This window comes from Corvus brachyrhynchos, unplaced genomic scaffold (assembly GCF_000691975.1).
Source record: "Corvus brachyrhynchos isolate BGI_N302 unplaced genomic scaffold, ASM69197v1 scaffold279, whole genome shotgun sequence".
NCBI lineage: Eukaryota > Metazoa > Chordata > Aves > Passeriformes > Corvidae > Corvus > Corvus brachyrhynchos.
This window is the reverse complement of record NW_008246060.1, coordinates 10,423,222-10,444,702: the sequence shown is the minus strand read 5'-3', so window position 1 is coordinate 10,444,702 and position 21,481 is coordinate 10,423,222. Positions and strand designations below refer to the sequence as shown.

Below are 21,481 nucleotides of genomic sequence, written 5' to 3'. Positions count from 1 at the left end.
CAATGCTGCTGCGTTTTTAGCACTGGGTGCAGTGCCAATTTTTTCATTTTAAAAAAGGAGGAAGTAGAAATTAGGGAAACTGCAGAAAAAAATCCAAACATGGTCAACATGGAGGATGTAAGGGATGGAACCATTTCCATGTGAGCTAAAAATTAACCAAGTGGGAATTTTCAATCTGTAATGAGAGAAATTAAAAGATGTGCAGAGACAAGAATGTAAAAAAAGCTTGTCAAGTTGTTCCAGACATAGAAAGATAAGTAACTATTCACTCTCTGTACCAATCTTAAACTAAAATTTCATCAAGTGAAAGTAATAGGTAAACAAAAATTGTTTCTATCCACAAAGCAAATGTAAGCTGTTAAACTTCTTTGCCACAGGCAAATATGGTTTTTAAAAACTACCTGATAGCAAGAAATAAAAGTTCTCAAAATTCTATGAATTCTATGTCTAAAGATGTCACCTCTAGATCATGGATTTGTTGGAGGTTGTATGAGTGTAATCGGAAGATGTTTATGTTCTGTGCAGTATTTTGTGAGAACTGGTAGTGGACGTCTAAAAAAGTAGGTTCAGATATGATGTAAAGATATCTGTAATTAAGTCCTCTTGTTTTGTCTTGTTTGCCCCTTTTAGAACATGGCTTCATCTTTTATTTCAGATAGTTAAGTTGCTGTTTGGGCAATATTTTGTTGTCTGAGGCCCAAGTCTAGTTAACTGCATATATGAATTCATTGCACAGGAAAAGCTTGACAACATCTAAAAAGCTTCAGTGGGCTCCACATTGTTTAAAAGTATCCAGAAGAATAATATGAAAATATAAAGGCTAAAAATTAGTTAATGAAAAATATTGGCCTATAAGATAAGAGCTATGGAAGGTTGTAAATTAATATTTAGGGCACATACTTCAAAAATGGATAATGGTAAATATGATTTACCTTGCTAGTAAAGCTGTTGGCTGTGTGGATTAGATTCATCATTATCACTTATTATGCCACCTGAAGATGAATGGTGCAGGCTGACACCAACCATTTGGTTCCTGAGGTGAATATGATCATAGACCTCTCATAAACAGTACTCATTTATGTCTCCAGCCTTCTTGGTTTTGATCCACTCTCTGCAGTAAATACCAATTGCCTACTTCCGTACCACATGGTACATCACAGTGCTTTTAAGTATGGCACTGAAGTGCTTTCACAGATGCTGCAGCTTTTACATCTGCATACGAATCTCTATAACTTGGATAAATCAAATGGTAACTATGTCTTCACAGCGAACTTCACTGCTTCCATCACTCAAGAGTGTCCTTAGACTCTCTATATGTGTCTGCACTTTGTTTTACATTCTTATTTTAGCTAATTTAAATGGAGTGAGGCTGTGCAACACTTCTCAAAACTGTGTTTGTTCTCTAGTTCCAGGAATTGCAATCACTTGTTAGCTGGCTCATCAGTATGAGCCATGGCAAAACTGTAGCAATGTGGAATGCAGTCAGCTGGTCAGTAAATAAAACCTCTCATTAATCAGTCTTGTGGCTTTGGAGGTTGTTTTGTCATTAAAAAAGCATGCTTATTAAGAAGCTAGTGTGGTGTTGAGACAGATGACATCAGATTTTGGAGAATTTACTAGAAGACATTTAGCAATTACCTAGACAAATCAACAGCTGATCATTTGCAATCGTCAGCTTTGCTTCTTTGCAAAGAAGCAGAGGCAGTTCTTACCATGGAACCTGGGGCATTCATCAACACAAAAATATTAGAAGCATTCCTAAAATCTTTCTTTGCTGTACTCCCTTAATCAACACAAAAATATTAGAAGCATTCCTAAAATTTCTTTGCTGTACTCCCTTGCTAATTTAATGCTGTGTCAGATTAACATCACAGAGGTTTAGGTCTGTTGTATGATGGAGAGAACTACAACTTTGTCATAACACATAAGGAGTGACAGAATGATTCACACTGTAGTGCTACTCTGTGTTACAGAGTTCTCACCGTGCTGGGTGCTTGCATAGTAAAACTCTGGGGTACAGTGCATTAGTGTGCAAGGACAACATGTGAAAAGAGGCATGCAGGAAAGGAACCAGGGCCCTTAAAAGGTAGGGGACTTGTTTTCTGTTTTCAAGCATACACCTGTCTTGGGGTACAATACCAAATAGATATTCTCATCTATTAAAGTTATTAATGAATAACTGATAACATATTGTTGGTATAATACTGATCTCTTAAAACATTAAAAACACTAGAGGTGTCTGTGCACTTGTGGAAGTGCATGCACACACACAGTGCATGTGTTAAATGTGCTGGAACACTTTCTGCTGAGATTCCGAGCAGAAGAAAAGCACTAGAGCTACTGTTGGATACAAACTGGTCTGGCTAATCTCCAGAGAGCTAGAATCAGCCTCTGGGTCACTGCTCAGGAAGAGCCGAATATTGTCAGACTAAATTGATTTAAGAGTGTCTTAAGGTCAGAGGCAGACAATTCTGTAGGCTTTGTGAACTATTCAAGCCCATTAACAAACAACAGTTTACACACTAAGGATTCTTGTCTTTCCTTGGTATTTATTTAGCCAATGAGTCTCCATACTTGCAGCCAATGGTGAAGAAAAATACATGTGGAAACTATCCACATTTTTGAGATTTGCTGTAAAGTTAGGTAAGGACTTTAGGGCAAGCACTACTGTTTGTTTCCATGGTCCATAATTAATGTCTCATAGCACTGTTATTTCTCAAATGAAAGAATTGAAAAAATCCTGCATTTACGTGCACAGCATCTTTGCAAAGCAAACTCTGAAACATTGTGACTAAGAATTCTGAAGGGCTTAAAAAAAAGAGAGAGACGTATCTTCATGGCACAACTGAGGATTGCATTCAAGAAATTTGCTTGATGCAAATGGGGATGGTGAAGGAATAATTTTTTTTTTAAATTAAATTATGGGTTGTCAGACTTTTCATATTTCAGTGAAGATCTTATTTTTCAACTAAACAACAACATTGTCAGTACTAGTTCATTAATATTATCAGAATGGGCTTATTTCTGTTGGCTCAAACTCCTCTTAATCAGAAGGATTTTTTTTTAAAAGTCTTGATTTTATTGTATTTCACTTTGCTTCAAAGGAGTTTTATTTATAATAGTTATTTAATGACTTGCTGAGGACCTTTAAATATATAATACGTTCACTAGCTCTTTCATACAGTCAGAGGGAATGCACACAAAAATATTGGTAGAAAATAATTATGTGGATTTGACCATTTGACAGCAAACTGTAATGAATCTAGCAAAAACTCCATTGTAGATCTTATTAGATTTTAGATACAGCATGCTTATGTTCAAGAGAGTAGAAGAGGAACTCATAGTAGTGGTGTAAGAGGAAGCTGTGTTATTAGAAGAATGAAAAAATTTCAAGTGAATATTTAATCACTTGAAGTTTTATTTTACTATCTAAAACTAGGTGGTTTTTTTGTTTTTTTTCAGAGCTAAGTGATTGTGCTTGCTTACACCATGTTTTAATTGCTCTTTACTCTCCTTGCACATTGTGAAAAAATGATATTGCTAATCTAGGCTGAGACTCTTCTGCTGTGTGCAACTTTTCGTACCTAATGTGAATGAACCAATGCAAGAGAAAGCTGTTTTAATTGTGTTCTCCTTTCCTGATGAGATTTCAGTTCCAGAAGTGTGTCAAAGTCCGAATCCCAAATGCTTAAATTCACTGCCTCTCACTTTGTGTACAGTTTCATCATATAGCTTTAAAAAGAAGATTCAATTTTCTTTTTATTAACACAGGTTTTTAAACTGTAATTGACTTTGTAGAGATAGGTATAGAATTAATGCAAACCCAGAAAAAAAATGAGAATTTTTTTTTTCTAGTGGAAGTCTATGTTACTGATAGGTTTGTGAATGTGTACTTTTACATAAAAACGCTGTGAACTTCTATCTCAGATTACTTGCTCTGGTACTGTCTGGCTAGTGATTCAAAAGGGGAGTACATTTCTCTTGCTCCATTAAAGGAGTTAGCTGCTGCTTTTCATCAGTTCACACAAACTGCCAAAGCATGTGTCTGCCTTAAATGTCTGCCTTACCCTCCTTACACCTAATGCACTTTCTCTATAAACTCTGGGGATTGCACTGAGCTTTTATAACTGGCAGCATGGCATAGCAAGGGATGAAGGCAAGGCGAGAAAAAAAGATATTAAAGCTTCTTACTAGGACATCAGGACCATCGCTCATCATCAGAGGTGTCCTTGTGAAATGTTGATACTTCCAGCAGTCCTTGGAAAGTCATACTTTGCCACTAAATGGAAAACAGCAATTATGCTCTGATGGATGTTCAAGATTACAGTATTTCTTATTCCCAATTTTTACAGCTTCAAATAAATACCTCCCTTGTTTCCTGCTGTCTTACTACTCCCAAAGAGTGCATTCACGAGTGAAGAAGTCCTAGATATGTGAAAACTAGACTATCTGTGTAATGTCTTTTTCTACTACTATGAGAAGTCAATATTTCATTTACATTTCTTTCCTCTGAAACCCCAATCTCCTTCATGCTCTCCATTTTCTGAATTTTAGAATCAGAGTGGATCTTTCCAGCTTGTCTATTTAAGTGTGAACAAAATCTTCTATGTCATATGCTGTTGGTTTTCCTTTCAAAGTTGCTTGTAATTCTAAATTGAAGCTTCTATTTTCTTTTGTGACTAAAAACTTACTGGAAAAATGTGACTTTCCTCACAGAGACTGGTTGCTACAGCTCATACTACACACACACAATTTTCTGCTCTTTAGCCCGTCCTTTGACATTTTTCTACCTCAAGTTTACTGATTGCTCAAGGAAAAAAAGGTCAATATTTGAACACCTTAGGTTTTCAGGTCCTGCTTATACTTTTGAGGGACTAGACTAAAATCATAGAAGGGTATAGGCTGTGTGTTGTAGTTATTTATTAATCCTTAGATGCCTCCTTCTTAGACCAGTACTGAGAGCCTTAAGTGAGACCACTAAATTCTCTATTCAATGCATGAGAATTGTTAAGAATTTTATTATGGCACCTATAGCAGATACCCCAGAGTGGGAACAGAAGTGTATAGGAAATTCTGAGAGGAGTGCCTGACTTACATGGAGATATGCATCTCCATTAGGAGTGTGCAAATCTTCATAAAGATACCTGTATCTCTACAAGAAATGTAGAGTCTTAAATCCTTTCTAGGTTGTAAAGTAAGCACATGCCCTTAAAATTATATGCATTCCAAATGGGAATTCAAACCCCCTATTTCTGTTTCCACAGAGCTTACTGGTTCCCTATCAGGATCTTCTAATACTTAGTCCTGCACAGGAATTTCTGGCCTGAAGGATGCACCACCCATTTTGTATAAAAGAATCAGAGGTCTGTTCATGGACTTAGTGAAAATGATGCTTCAGCCCTGAAGTTTAATGATCACATAAGGCAGAAGGTGTAAGGTTTCAGTTCCAGAGCTCTGCAGGAAATATCCTGTAGAGTGGGCAGGTAAAGAAGTTTTCCATGCTGATTGTTATGAAAAGTATTGAGTTATGAAAAACTAAAACAAAACCATAGATAAAAAAAACTTGATGGTTCTCTTCTAATTAATTAATTTGTTGAACTATTCAATTCCACAAGCCATAGAAATTTTGATACAACCCATGAGCGTAAAAAAGCATTTTTTATCTCAAGTAGATCCCCTGTGTGGGTGTGATCTGCAGAGCAATCCAGCTATCAGATTTTGGTTCTTAAATATTCCACAAGTTCGGATGAATTGGCTGTAGCTGCAATGGTGGTAGTTTGCAACTAGTTACATTTATAAAATCATGGTATATTGAAAAAACAATACTTACAACATATTTGATGCTTCGTCCATTTAAAAAAAATTTCATTACTTTTAATGGCCTCTGTAAACATCTCATGAGATGTTAAACAGGCTTTTAAACAAATATCAGAGATATGTAATGACATAGGATCACTGTGAGAGCAGGGCTTGAGTTTAAAATGTCAGTGCTTATTCAGAGCGATTTTGGGCACCATGCAGAACTGATTGCAGGACAGCATTGGTGCCATTTTTCATGTCTGAAGTGTTGCAGTAATGTGACAAGAAATAAGCACAAATTAATATGAATTCTACAAATTTCCATAAAGCAGGTGGCAAATTTTCTCTTTTGGTATTGTAGCAACCTTTTCCAGATGTGAATTTGGTGGTGGGGATTTCCTTTTTATTCACTAGTTTTACACCAGAGTATTATCTCCTGATTTATATTACTGAAAGTCAGAAGACTAATTTCTTATAAAAATAAATTTCACACACTAATTTTCACTTTCCTGTTATTCGTATTTATTCCTTGTGGTATATTGTCCTTTTCAGTAATTTTAAAATTTCTCCTTCTTTTATCCTTACACATGTATATATCTACGGATGTCTCATTTATCCAGAGGCACTGCAAAAAATAGCTAGAAGACTTCTACAGCTTCAATTTCCCACAAATAGTTAAACACATAAGAAAAGAATGAGTGAGAATGAAATACTAAAAAAGATATACAAATGGATTTCTGTAATGGTCTCTCAATATTTCCCAGATAATAGAGCTGTTAGATCCACATTAGATCATGCTTCCTTATTATTAGTCACTACAATCTGTCTGCTGTCATGAGATCATTTATTGAGAGCTCTTTTAATACGTATTTTTTTTAAAAGTCTGTGTTGCTATCCAGGTTTCTATTTCTATTCCTGCCTAGTAAGCAACATCCATTTTCTCCTTGTATTGCAGATTCCTTTTGCCTACTTTATTGACTTCATGCCTTTATCAGAATCAGCACAGCTTTTAATGTAACTAGTGAGCCTGTCATTAGGGACTTGATGGAAGCCTTCCTCAAATAGTAAATAAATTATACTTTATGTACGGCCATTATCATCTTTCTCTAGGGGTTTCAATGGCTCCAAGCTTTTGTGGTATAGACCATATCCCTTTAGGCATGATATCCCTTCAGGATATTTCCCTTCAGGCATGATATGCTGGTTGTAGTCATTACAATATTACTTTGATTATTCTCTAAATTACCCCTCATTACTGTACATTTTCTTTGCCTTTCTCATTACAGATGTAAACATTGTGTGTCTGTTGTGCTTTCAGTCATCCTTCCATTCAACTTCTTAATATACAGCTTCTCTCAGAGATTTTTGATGGATTAAAAAAAGAAAAAGCTGTGTTTCTAGCCATGTATGTCATGTCTAAAAATTTAGGGAATTCAGAATATGGTTTCTTATTAAATTTAGTGTGATTAAGTAACTAATTAGTCACAATAGCCTACTAAAAGGCATCTTTATGTCTCTTTTGGGAAGTATTATGAAAAAGGTTTTGCTCTACATCTTGATTGTCAACTGACCTGGGCTCTGTCAAAGCTATAATAAGAGAAGTAAATTCCAGAGGTGAAGGGCTTTTGCTAAGAATTTCCTGTCAACATGCCCTGACATTTATGTTTAGGGACTCAAGTGCTGCAGCTGACCTCAGCTGTCACGGTGGAACACAAGAGGAGAAGCAGGTTACTTAATTACAGTCATTCAAAACCCTGCCGATGCTTAACAAGTTCTCTGTTATGATTCCCATTGGACTACATGATTTCATGGGCATGAACACTATTGTCCATTACATCACATCCTATGGGAGCATGGGAGGATTTATTATGGGGAGTAAAATTTGTACAACAGCATCTTAAGCTGACATATTCAGAAAGTTCTTATGACCTTAATGACTTAATTTTTAGTTTTTTTAACATAAGATGTATGCCCCTAGTATGCACACATAACAAATACAATACACTTCTGTCTGTAAAAATCTGTAAAACACAAGCAGAACTCTTGAAGATTTACAGACATTTGAGTCTCTATTTAAAAAGATCTTAATTCTTCTGTGCCTGTAGCGGTGTGAAGACCATTTATGAGTGTGAAGTGTTCCTTTTATCATCCCTTTTCATAAACCCATAGGTTAATCTTCACTTTCAGGAATTTTTTCACTCACTGTTGACATATAATGTAACTTATATTCTGTTTCCACAGAAGACATTAACCTTGTATTTGAATTTGTGCTCAGAAGAACTCATAAAAACAGATTTGTGGGTAAATTTCCTCTTCCTTTCTAGGACTTCTGGTTTTATAAAATTCATTGGAACTACCATTTTTCTATGAAGCAGAATTATTAAAATAATGGCTCTCGTACACCCCCCACCACCTGTTCCTACCAAGTGCTTGACAGTGTCAAAATTCATCAGGAGCATTAGCCATATTTTTAGGAAGTAATCTGGCATTGTGTGAAATTTCAACATTATGGTTCTACAGCTGATGACTCCCATTTTGGGTGTCAGACCACATAGCTCAAAGCATTTTAATAATAACAATTATTGAGATGATCTGTCCTTCTTATTGCATGTCAGTAAGCAGCAGTGGTGGTCATGAAAACTGAGTCCAAATTAATCCATGAGATAGTACTTAGTTTTCCAATCCATTTCAGCAGCTGATACTCTCTTCTAAGCAAAGCTGGAAGCTGTGAAGGATGAAGATACACCTTCATCAGCATAAGATACTTTTATGTGTTTTGTTTTTTTTTTTTTTTTTAATTTTTGTCTCGTTGATTAGTGTCTAAAACCAGGATGCTGATAGGCTAAGTTGTGTCATAGTAAGAAATACCACAATAGATCAGGTATGATTTCCCACCCTCTTTTACTGAAGAAACAAATCTTTTCATTTGAACTTTAGGTGTACTCTGCCAGGACAAAGGCAGTAAGGGTTTAATCCTTATTATTCTTACAGATCAATTTTTGAGTGTTTTTTTGGAAGTGGCTACATGTAGCATCTAACTCCCTTTCATTAGACACGATGTGGTTAGTATGTCAGTTAGTTTAAATATCAAGTTGAAGAGAGCCTTAGGCTACTTCTTTGTCTTGTTAGTTTGCTCTTTTTTGCAAGCTTCCTGAAAGGATATTCTAAAAAAATGTGTAAGTTACTTTAAGAAAATAAAAAAAGCTACTTGTTGATAAAACCTATTTGCTTTTTTAGAGAGAATCCAGCTAAAAGAGGTTATTAAATGCTTACACACACATAGATATTTATACATGAAGAAAAGAAAATGAATGTTTAGAGACCTTGTTCTTTGACTTCAAGGTACAGACTGACATGTTCGAAATATAAGCCTAGAGTTGGGGTTTCTGAAGCAATAATATACTCAAAATGATTGAGAACTGAACAGCAAATCTCAGAAAGTTGTAATCAGTTTTACAGGGTCTAACTGGAGGCCTGTCACTGGTGGTGTTCCCCAAGGTTCAATACTGGGTCCAGTACGGTTAAATGTACTCAGCAATGACTTAGATGAAGGGACAGAGGCCTCCTCAGCAAGTTTGCTGTAAACAAAAAGCTGGGCAGAGTGGTCAACACCCTAGAGGTCTGTGCAGTCCCTCAGAAGGACCTTGACAAGTTGGAGGGATGGGAGGAGAAGAACCATTTGAAAATCAACAAAGGTGAGTGCAGGATCCTGCACCTGGGGAGGAACAACCCCAAGGACCAGGACACCTTGGGGGCTGGTGTGCTGGGAAGCAGCTCTGTGGAGAAGAACCTGGGGGTCCTAGTGGGCAACAAGCTGTCCATGATCCAGCAGTGTGTCCTTGTGGCCAAGAGGGCCAAGAGTATCCTGGGGATATGAGGAAGAACATTGCCAACGGGTCAAGTGAGTTGATCCTGCCCCTCTACTCTGCCCCAGTGAGGTGCATCTGGAATGTTGTGTCCAGTTCTGGACTACTCAGGACACGAGAGACATGGAGCTCCTGAAGCAGGTCCAGCAGAGGGTGACAACGATGATTAGGACTGAAGTGTCTCTCTTACAAGGACGGACGGAGGTAGCTGGGACTGTTCAGCCTCAAGAAGAGACAACTGAGAGGGGACCATATCAGTGCCTCTAAGTATCTGAAGGTAGGTGTCAGAAAATGGACCCAGCACCTCTGCTTGGTGGTGCTGGGCAACAGGACAAGATGCAATGGGCAGAAACTGATGCACAGGAAATTCCACCTGAGCATAGGAAGAATTTCTTTACTGTGCAGTGACCACTCATGGGAACAGATTTCCCAGAGAGGGTGTGGAGACCCCCTCACTGGAAATATTCAAGAACTGTCTGGACACAATCCTGTGCTGTGTGCTCTGGGATGGCCCTGCCTGAGCAGGGAGGTGGGACCAGATTCACCCACTGCGGTCCCTTCCAACCCAGCCCATTCTGTGATTCTGTGATCCTATGATTTTTGCTAAGAGTATTTAAACCTCCAAAGTAAATTCAAGATTTTAAAGAAGGCATATGCAAATATCCTCAAATTCTACCTTCAAAATAAAGTACACATTCTTTACACTGAACAAATAATTCTAGATTTACCCAACAAAGGCCTGAGGCTTTAGTCTCCAGGACCTTTATTTTTCCAAGATAAGCTATCACCCTTAAAGTATCAGTTGTGGCTTTGAAGGAATTATGTACTACAGATTTTTAAAATTAATTTAAGTATTTTAAATAGCAGCAATGCTTTAGCAAGAACTTTAAATAGGCATATGTAAAACATCATGCCAAGATACACTCCTCACAAAACTCTTCTCCAACACACCTTCTTTAGAACTTCCATTGTTTTTATTTTCTGTTTGATCTATGAGGGGATAGTTTAGCAGTAATTGCAACCTTTATCTATACACAAATGTCAGAAAATCTATATATCTTTTCTCACGAATTCTTCTAGTTGGTGATGGCAGCATTTAAATTAAAATTAAAATTAAATATTGTCTCACGATAGAGACATTTATTGTCATCACTGATGATTATGAACTACCTGCCTAACAATCAGGAAATGACTCAATTTTGATGTTATCTATGCTTGTTAGAAACCTGAAAGAAATGCCTCTTCCTAATTGTATTTCAAGATCTGTATAGTATCACAAATAAAAGCTTCTCTCTTCTAGGCGCTAATGCTTAATGGGAAAATACCACGTAATTTTAAGAAAATCAGCTTTCTTTTTTCAGTTGTTAGAATTTTCTCTTTCAGAATGGTCTGCCATCACGTCAGCTTTAATTTGCATGTAGAAATAGATCATTTTACCTCATTATTTTTTGGCTAACTTGAAATGGAGTTTCAATCATCATATATAATGAGAGAGCTCTTAGTCACGTTTCAGAATTAAGATATAAAATCCTTTCTTTCTCCAATGTTCTTTCTCATGTGTGCATGTACTGTCAGATTAGAAGTAATTCAAGATTAGTGAAACATGGTCAGCTTGATTAACAACCGACAATTAAATCATTCCCCTGTGGAAGACCTTAATACTTTTTAATTCTTGCTATTGGGTTGTATAGATCTAGTACCTATTACCCAGGCTGTCATCAGGGACAAAGGGAATAGCGTTAGCTGTATTTTGTCAAACTCCAGCAGAGCATGCTGGGACACCATGGGCAGGGTATTGTAAACGCCTATGATTCTATCCGGAGAATCTTCTATACAAAGCATCAAAATAATAATATGTGGTTATCTATAACACTGGAAATTCCATGCTACAAAGCTAAATTTCTTCTCAAGTAGCAGATTTTTACTTTGCCTGAAAGCAAACTGCAGAGACTTACTGACATGTGTGTGCTTTACCCAATTATGTAAAACTGAACTCTGATGTGAATCTTTTGTGCAACATAAACTAACTAAGGTAAGAGTGCAAGTGTCAACTGGTGTGGAGAAATACACAATATAAAAACTAATATTGAAAAAACTAAAGTAAGCATTGCACATATGACTACATATGATACAACAGTAATAAATTGTTTAGAGCCCAGAACAAAAACTTCAAGAGGAAGTCTAAACTTGTGTATTTCCTGTCTAAGGCTTGCTTTCATTGCAAATGTTGGTAGGAATTCAATCTTAAAAGCTTGTCTTTTGCTATTTGATATTGTGTGAGTGAGCCACTGTTTTAAAATTGTCACTGCCTTTTGAATAAAACCAGAATCAAGAACTGAAATATTTAAATGTATTCTATATTTTCTAACTTGTGCAGTTACAGTTCAAAGCCTGCTAGATTTGAGACATAGTGATGAAAGTCTCTGTTGCATGCAGCACGGCCATCACTGTGGCAGCACGGCAAACTTTTCCTGTCTGATCTGTCAGCCTCTGGAAGGCATGATGCTCAGCAGCTGATAAAGTACTTTATGCTGAAACCAAAATTATGGGTTCTAATGAACCTCAGAAATGCTGCTGTCTTTGAAATGTGACTCCCTGTCCAGTGAGAATTGGGCTGTTTTCACAGTATTGAACAGCCACTGGATGATAATGACCTTCAATAGCTACAGCTTGGGGCTAGATTTGAGTTTGATACTAAGAGGTGAAAAGCTTTCAAACTCAGTACCAGTCCCTTGAGCTATTTAGTCCTTCCAATGACTTATATCTTGGTAAACATAAATCCCCTCTGTCCTCATCATGCTTGTTGCTCTGCAGCAGGTTTTCTACAGGCTTTGTATCATTTTTTACTATAGATTTTCTGTAGATTTGAACCCTATTCACATCATCTGATGTATGCTCTTGAAATGATTTTTTGTTTCAAGGTCCAGCAACATCAATGAACTGTGGCTCTGCTGGGTTTTGGGGCCTCGGTGAAAAGAATTTGGGCAGGTGCACATCTCGTTGTCCTTTTCCTTGGTGCAATTCGAAGCTCAATGGTGTGGTGCGTATTTCTCAGGAATCTCATGGGTTGAAGTCAAATCAACTTTGTTGCCAATGTTGTGGGTAAAAGTACATCTTTAAGGAAATATGTGAATGAGAGAAATAAAGAAAGATAATTTCTCAATTTTACTAACAACTCTGATTTTCTCTTTACCGTAGATAAAACAATCTGCCCAGGATTCTTCTTTCCTCCTCATCATTTCTGTTTTCCTCTTGATTGAGTAGGTCAGTAATGTAAACTGATAAACTGCTCAGAAACATGATGTGGACATGAGGACTTTCATCAAGCTTATCATTTCAGAATGGCCTCAGGTGAAAAACATGTATACCTACATGCTTGTACATGTTTGCTTTATACCGAATATTTGTTAAATATTTTCATGATGGCTATAAAACAATATGGTACATACTGTAGTCCTGCATTTTGGGGAAGATACTGTGACACAGGGAATTCACACTAAAAGCTACAGCTCTAAAGCATTTTTAAAGTAATGTTCTTCTTGGCTTGGTCTTGTTCAAGAATTGAAGTGGAGGTTTTTACATTTGGAAGATGTTTTCCTGAATGCTAATTTTGTGGGACCTCAAAAGTAAAGTAATTTTTGAGTCCTTCTCCATTTAACTACTCACTGTGTTTGTTCTTCACTTTAACAAAGATGCAAGAGCTAATGGATGCTTATTATCCTTTCCTTACCTGGAATAGCACCCACATGTGTAGGTTTTTTTCCCTTAAACATTTCCTTCAAAAATTTCTTTCAGTTGTGTTTTTCTTTTTTTTTTTTTTGAAACCATTGGCTGATTATTAATGTATTTAGACCATGCCTTGTCTCTGCACACTTACTCACTCAGGATAGTGTCCTCTTACAAATAGATTAATTCAAATCCATTCAAATATAGCTTGGCTTGGAATACATATTTACAATGTACTTGATTGTAAAGACCCTAGTAGACTGCAAGCTTTATCAAGCTAAGAATATAAAACATAAAACCTTGTGTGCCTTTGTTGTTGTACTTTAATTCTGTTAATCGCCCTAGGTAAAGATTAGCTGCTGTTGTCAATTTAATTCAGCTTCAAACAAAGCAACAAGGTCACTTCTTTTTTTTTCTTTTTTTTTTTCTTTTTTTTTTAAAGCAAACAGGATTGAGTTGTCATGTAGTTCTAATAGGCAGCATAGGGAATCATTAGTCGACCTCAGCTCCCTGACTGATGGGCATTTCACTTCAGTCATCTGACTGCGCACTAGTGGCCCAGTACTATTGACACCGTGTCAGAGCTGAGAGAAGATGCCTTAATCGGCTCAGACACTCTCTGCATTGATTTGACAAGTTGCTGTAATGACCTTCTTGTTTTTCTGAAGGATTACTGTTTACCCAGGGAGGTGCTGCTGAACGCATGTGCTACATTGTCATGGAAACTATTATTGTTGCATCTTGATCCCATTAATGCTCTGGTGTGTGACACTGATATGAGACACTGAATATTTCAATGAAGTACATTCCACCTCAATAATATTAATCACTGGTGATTCATTAGACTTACAAAATTTACAGGTAGATCTGTGTAGCTCGGCCAGCAGCAACAGAAGGGCTGTGGCTGCTTAGGACACTTTCCTGCCTTGATTTGATATTTTATGGCCCAGGTAGCTTCTTTACTTTGAAGGAAGAAAGTGCCATTGTTTATTTTGTTTGTTTTCTTTTCTAATTTTTGCTCTTTGACTTAGGTAGCTTGCCAGTAATTTAGGATGATTCTGGTTGAAGAAAGAAATAAGAAAACCAAGAAAGGAAAAAAAAAAACAACCTCATACTTGAGACATATATATCCATAAGGAAAAACAGTATTTTGGAGAGAAGAGGATTAGGTGATATATGGAACATTTTCTTCATCATGTTGAAAGTGTAGCAGCCTGTAACTAATATTTTTTCCCTCTTTCCTTGTAGCTTTAGGGTAATGGCAAGTGGAAGACATATCTCACAGCTCACGATCCTAAATTCTCACTTGTTCAGTACAAGCATATTTTTCTCAGCCATTTCCTTCTTGTGTTTGGTATATTGAGTGTGTGATCTTTACTGTCTGTAGAAATTAGTTTCTTAGTACACCACATTTGGTTTAAACAAGCATGGTTCCAGCAGTGATTTAGGCAAAAAAGAGTGAAAAAGAGCCACTGATATGAAGGAAATAATTCTAACAGGTTAGAAGACATGATAGCTGTTTCCTTGGAAAAGGTAGTAGAGCAGGCTCTCTTGCAGGATAGGTCTAATGATTAAGCTGCAACAGAAGTGGTTATTCTGACAAATTTGAGCAATTTCCTGTACATTGATTTTTGATGAGAAGAAAGGAAAATCTTCAAAGTTTTTTTACATGAAGAATCATCTTTCATACACAGCTTAGTAATTGGGAAATATTGTTTGAAAACATGTCAATACAAGCTGAGCACTTATCTAGGGGCCATGGGCAGCAAATTAAAGAATGGTGCTATAGAAGTAGCACTTCTAAAAAGGGGGTTTTATTTGAAAATTAAGAATTATTTCAGTTCTACTCTTCACTCCTCATCTTAAGTGTTGCAAGGCTACCCAGGCCTAGGATGTACTGTGTCATAAGAAATCTGACTGAAGGAGATGTTGAAATCGGTGCTTAGCTGCAGTAACCTACCATTTCTCTCCATTCCATCCAATACACAATCATCCAGTCATCAGCTAATAGTTTAGGTTATTGACAGAAATGTCTTATTGACTTCCTTGTTTAACCTAATAAATAATGAAATGCCTTTCACAGTATTTGAGGAAGTACTCAGTAATATTTCCTACACGTTGCAGTCAGTTTTTATCTGGTCACAGAGTCATTAATATTTCTGCTTTGATTCTAAGTTATCTGAGGTATTGTCAGAGTATCATAGCACTTCATTCACAGTACAGGCTACTGAATGCTCTTTGTGGCATTTGTCTTTGAGAAGATGTGCAAAAATCACAGACTTTGAAAGGTTTATATCTCAGAACACAAACTAGGAAAGTTTTCCAGTAACATCATCTAGAACAAAAAATGCAGCCATCCAAGGTTTTTCCCACTGATTAACTATTTCACATGCTGTACTATGGTAAAAGATGATTATGGTTATGATTACCTTTCCCTTTCAATGGAGAGGAATAAACACTTCACAAATACAGAATGTCCCAAACTCTTTTGAGAAGAGGTATTATTGAGAGGCAGAATACGTGCTTCTGTATTTGCATGTATAGTCATTTCCTGTTGGCTCCTGGGATGATTCCTAACAGGGGAAATGTTCACTTCATGTTAAGAAAATTTTTTGGTTTAGAATATGCTCTTTGCTTGATTCAGACTGTTTATATAAAGAATTCTGGCTTAGAAAATATTTGTCACGTACACCTTCTGGGCTTTTCTTTTTTGAAATTTGCTTGGAACTTCCTAGTCCTCTGTTGTGACAATGAAAATTCTGGATAGCAGTAGTTTAACGTTATTGAGCAAAGGCAGCAAGTAAGCTCTGGAATTAGTCAGGGTCTGACATGGTAAGGAAGCAATGCCTTCACTTTTTGACTTTCAAAGGTGCAGAGCTATACTTGGTTCTATTACATAGAAGAAACCATCTGACTGAGATTAAAAAAAAAATGGTTCCTTCATCTTCTGCATTCAGCCCAATACACAGGCATGTTACATAGAAGAAAAAATAGAGCCAGGAATTCTCCTTTCCAGATCCAAACAAACCTGCCATTCTCTTATGCTGTAGATGCTTTCTCGCTTAGTAAAAAAACCCTTAGGTTGCCATCATTAAATAACCAGGCATAAATAAATATAATTAGTAGTATTCCTAATTTTAAAAATTTTTAGGTGTTAATCTTTTTAGGTGTTAATCTTATGCATTTAGAAATGTATTAATGTGTGAGCTACATACATATTTCATGTATTAAATAAAATGTGTTTCTATACAAAGAAATAAGACAGGAAAAGATTAGAATATGTACTATGTGTAAGTAGAAGTATTTGAAGTTGGAGTAATATGTGGCACTCAGTTAAATAAATATTAAAATTCCAGAATCCAGAAAACATTCACTGTAAAACTGCTAGTAGACAGTATGTTTTCTGCTATATCCGTATTACATTACCTGCAATTCAAATTGAAGACTGAGTGAAGGTGGGATTATTGTATTTGTTTGAATTGAAATGTATTTCAAAGTGAAAGCTCAGCATATTGCAAAAATACCTATCTGGCATCAGAATGTTGATTTAGCCAAGAGGGATACAGCTTGCAGCCAAAGTGGCCCTTAATGGCACTGAAATTTTTAAGATGTAATCAGCTTTTTTTTTTCAATACCTAGCTTTGAATGAGACCCTTTAGGATAAAATAGAATATTTAGGCCTAATTTTATTTTTTTTTATTGTTGATCTACTAAAAGTTGCCTTTCTCTTGTTCAAGAATTGAAGTGGAGGTTTTTACATATGGAAGATGTTTTCCTGAATGCTAATTTTGTGGGACCTCAAAAGTAAAGTAATTTTTGAGTCCTTCTCTATTTAACTACTCACTGTGTTTGTTCTTCACTTGAACAAAGATGCAAGAGCTAATGGATGCTTATTAATCTTTTTGATGAAGTATTTTCACAATTTCTGTTCCAGTGCTAAGCATTCCGTATCATCCTAGAAGACTCCTTCCTAATCAAATCAAGTCCTTAGGTTTTACAAGCCAAAAGGGAAAACCTTTCTGGGACATTTTTTCCCCAGAATGTTGGTATTTGTCCTTTTGAGAAAATCTTTATCCTTTTCAAAGATTCCTCTTTATTCTGCTTGGTTTTTTGTTCTTCTATGAATAATACACAGAGCTCTTGGTGACTTACGCAAAATAGTTTTACTTAGAAACAAATTTTAAATTCCAGATCTGAAAATAAATGAAACTACATCCTCTATTCTTAAAGCCTGCCTCAACATTTTCCTGGTTAGCTTACACGGTAATCCTCATAAGAGCTTGACATTCAGAAGAGTGAGAAAAAGGGACATCTTCCCCATATGAACCAGCCAGTAGAGCTATGTAACAGGCTGGCCCTAGGACTAGTTGGCATGGTTCTGCTCTAGTATATTAAAGGACTTCATCATGATCTAAACCCAGTTTAACAAACTAATCACTAAGTATCTTGCTTTACTCATTAAGCCTCTTCTTGGACAGCTAGTTAATACTCATACTTTGAATATTGTGTGCAGTTTTGGTCACCACAATATAAGAAAGATATTAAGCTATTAGAGTTCGAAAGAGAGTAATGAAGATGCTGAAGGTCCTTGAGGTGAAGCCATACAAGGAGTGGCTCAGGTCACTTGGTCTGTTCAGCCTGGAGAAGAGGAGACTGAGGGGAGACCTCACTGTGGTCTTCAACATCCTCACAAGGGAAAGCTGCTGGGCAGGCACTGATCTCTCCTCTCTGGTGACCAGTGACAGGACTTGAGAAAACATCCTGAAGCTGAGTCAGGGGAGGTTTAGGTTGGATATGGTTCTTCACCCAGAGGACGGTTGGGCACTGGAACAGGCTCCCCTGGGAAGTGGTCACAGCACCAAACCTGACAGAGCTCAAGACGCATTTGGACAACACTCTGGGGCACATGGTGTGACTCTTGGGGATGGTGCTGTGCAGGGCCAGGAGTTGGACTCAATGATCCTTATGGGTCCCTTCCAACTCAGCATAGTGTGAGATTCTGTGATTTGGTTGAATAGAATATGAGGATATGAACCCATCTGCTGCAATTTTAAAGCCAGTGGTTGCATGACTGGTGGAAAGATTATGTCTGGCAACTAAGGACTAACTTTTTAGAACTCCATACTTCACAAATTATTTACTAAAGCTACCAACTGAAACTTTGTGAAGAACTTGCTGAAAAGAGGCAAGCTCTGGTAAAACAGCAAGACAAAGTGTCCATTAAGCTTCCTTATTCAATTGTGATATTTCTGTCCTTCACACAATCTTGCTGCAACTACAGTTTAAAATGATAGAAAAAAAAAAAAAAACTGTTGAAGCATTGATATTATTAGGTACAAAGTGTGAATTTTAAGGTTAGGCCAACAAAAAGATAACGTGACACTACACGCAAAGTAAGACTAACTGCAAGTAGACCAGCTGCTGCCTTGAATCTGAATGAGTCTGGAAGAAGATGAGATGATTTTTCCTACAATAAAGCTGGAAACTTGTCTTCACTGAACATGAATTGAAAGTCTTACACACACACACACACACACACATACACACAAGTTCAAAAAGTGTGTTAAAAAAGTCAATTTTTTTTTTGACATGAGTCAGCTCTTGTATTGATTATGTATTTTGCTTTCCACAGCTCAGCTTGCCATATCTCAGCTCTACCTTAGAACAGTCTTAGGCAACTCTTGTTATGCCATGTATTCATAGGGCTGTTCCATCTCTGCAGGGATCATTTTAAAGCATGATCAGGCATAAATGTGCCAGTTTTTGTGCCATTATAAAAATGGTGAGAATGAAAAATGGCCACTAGATACTAATATGAGACATATTAGACCATATCTGCAGTCAGACTGTTGGAGGTTGGGTTTATGCAATTAAAACCAGCTTGGACAAAGAATCTGTAAAATAATGAATAAGTTATGGGCAACTTATTGTAATTTCAGTGGTTATTTGAGATAATTATTTTTTTTGCAATATGTGGTTTCACAGGGCCAGAATATTCAACACAGGAAAGACAAAGAGGTTTCGCAAAATAAATCCCTCTTGTGGTATGCCCAGACTTGCATTAACTGGAATGAGTAGTTCCAATTTGAACAACTGCTTGATGCTGGCCAACTGCTCGATGCTGCTGTAACATTTTTTTTTCAGGTGAGACTTCAACAGTCACAGTATTTGCTGTCTTTCCTGGCAGGAATATACTTGCTTGCTGAAACCAGTACAAACACATTTTCAATCAGAATTTCCAACTGCTGGTCTGGTAGTGTGGTGGTGCAGCTTGCTGCAGCTACTCTTTGTCCTGAGGACAACTCAGACAACTAACTCTGGTGGTCAGCAACCCAAGTTTAGCATGTAACTTTCAGTCATGGCGAGAACCCATGATTCCCTTTTTTTGCCTTTTGCATGTTTTCCCCTGATTAGTTAATATTTTGTCTTCTTGTTTTATGTATGAAGCTATGTATATTCATTTTCCTTCTTTAATATGTATTAGTTCTAGAAAGTTCTTTGCTCCTCGATGCCCCCATTGGATCCTTCCCTGAGTCCATCCTATGTGTTGCTCCCATTGGTTCCCTCTCTGTCTTCCCTTCCTGTCAATCCCACCTGCTTGTCTCTATCCCATTGGCTGAGATCCCTTTTCCCACCTATTCTGTACCCAGTATAAGCTCCCTGGACCCTCCCACCAATTGGCCTCTTCGTCCCTGTCTTTTCACCAGAATAAACCTGCGTGGAACACATATGGAGATTCCCCTCTCTTTACTCCTTTGCCTTCGCCTGCGTGCCTGCTTAACAGCGACAGGAAGATCCAGCCCCTTTTGGATGAGGAGCTCTGCCCCATTTTCATTGTGTGTTGGGCACTGAGTGCCGCCTTCCAGAGGGGTTTCAGCGCTGACCTCCGGGCTTCTTTGTGTCGGTACGCAAAGGGTAAAACCCCCTTCTGCCAGCTCCCAGTGGCTGGAAACCCCTCCATGGTAGCATTAAAAGTTTCTTTAAACCAAGATTAAAAATTTTAGTAGTATTTCACCATATATGAGATAGAAAGATATGGCAGCTCTGTCTCGTGCATAAAGTATCTTATTTAATTGGTTTTGAATTTTCTTTTATGATGTTTCCTTTTGTTTCTCTTAGCAGGGCACTAAATATTCTCAAATTGAAATCTGATCATTTTTCATTTTGCTGTTTGCAGTTTTGTTGGTTTTCAAGTATCCTGTAGCTATCCAACTTTTCCAAACTGAATAACTATGACATTTTCCCAGTTTTCAATAGATGTATGTTCCATCATGCTTCTCTCTATTTCCATTTTGTGGATCTCTTCAATTCTGTTCTATTGTACTTCTGATGAGGGAAAAACATAGGAATACTTCATATGAGGGCATCCTATTGTGCAGCACAAAGAAGCCTCAGCTCTTCCAAATATTTTTATAGGCTGTTGTTATTTTGTATTAATTGTGCTTCATTTAGTAGTCACAGAAATTTCTCAAAGAAATTTTGGTTGAAGTCAATTGGGAAAGTATCAATCTGTTAGCAGTTAGGTGAAGATCCTGGAGAGTAAGAATATGAGCAATTATTCCTCTGAATTTTTCATTGAAAATGTAACTTTTCTAGCTTAACTTAAGTATAGTTGGACAGTGAGTTGGGTTTTTTGGTTGGTTGGCTTTTTAAGGAAAGGATATATACCTAATTTACTGTTTGTGGGTCAACCTGATCTGCCATAATTAACATTGCAGTGGAAAATCATTTTAGGCAACCATAGGGAATGGATCTAGTTCTCCCTGTGCCATTTGGAATCATACATTATCATTGCATAATTATTCACAGCAATAAAATATCATTACTATATAAAACTTTATTTTTGCCTCTTTACTCTTTTTTGTTCTCCAAGTTTTTTGATTCTTACAGTATACTTTATATTTTCATTTAGTTACATTTTCGCCTTATGCAGAGGGACAGCACAAGCTGTTCTTTACTCGTAAAAACTTATGTAGGACTTAGCATCCAGCATGTGGGCTGAAGTTCAGCTCATACTTATATGGCACTGCCCCTCAAGTTACTTTTCATTTGTTATTGGGGGAGCCCACTGTTGTTTTTTTATTCAGCAG

The 21,481-nt window shown here is 37.0% G+C and overlaps 1 long non-coding RNA gene across 2 annotated transcripts; it reads left to right on the top strand.

Moving 5' to 3' along the window:
- Positions 1-5,589: 5,589 nt before the first annotated feature.
- LOC108449663 lies at positions 5,590-21,231 on the top strand. 2 transcript variants are annotated; one of them, XR_001865923.1, is made up of 5 exons: positions 5,590-9,942; positions 12,587-12,705; positions 12,864-13,016; positions 19,377-19,535; positions 20,099-21,231. It is a non-coding gene; the product is annotated as an uncharacterized LOC108449663 (long non-coding RNA). The 2 variants fall into 2 exon arrangements; XR_001865922.1 differs by having other exon boundaries at positions 12,587-13,016.
- Positions 21,232-21,481: the final 250 nt, after the last annotated feature.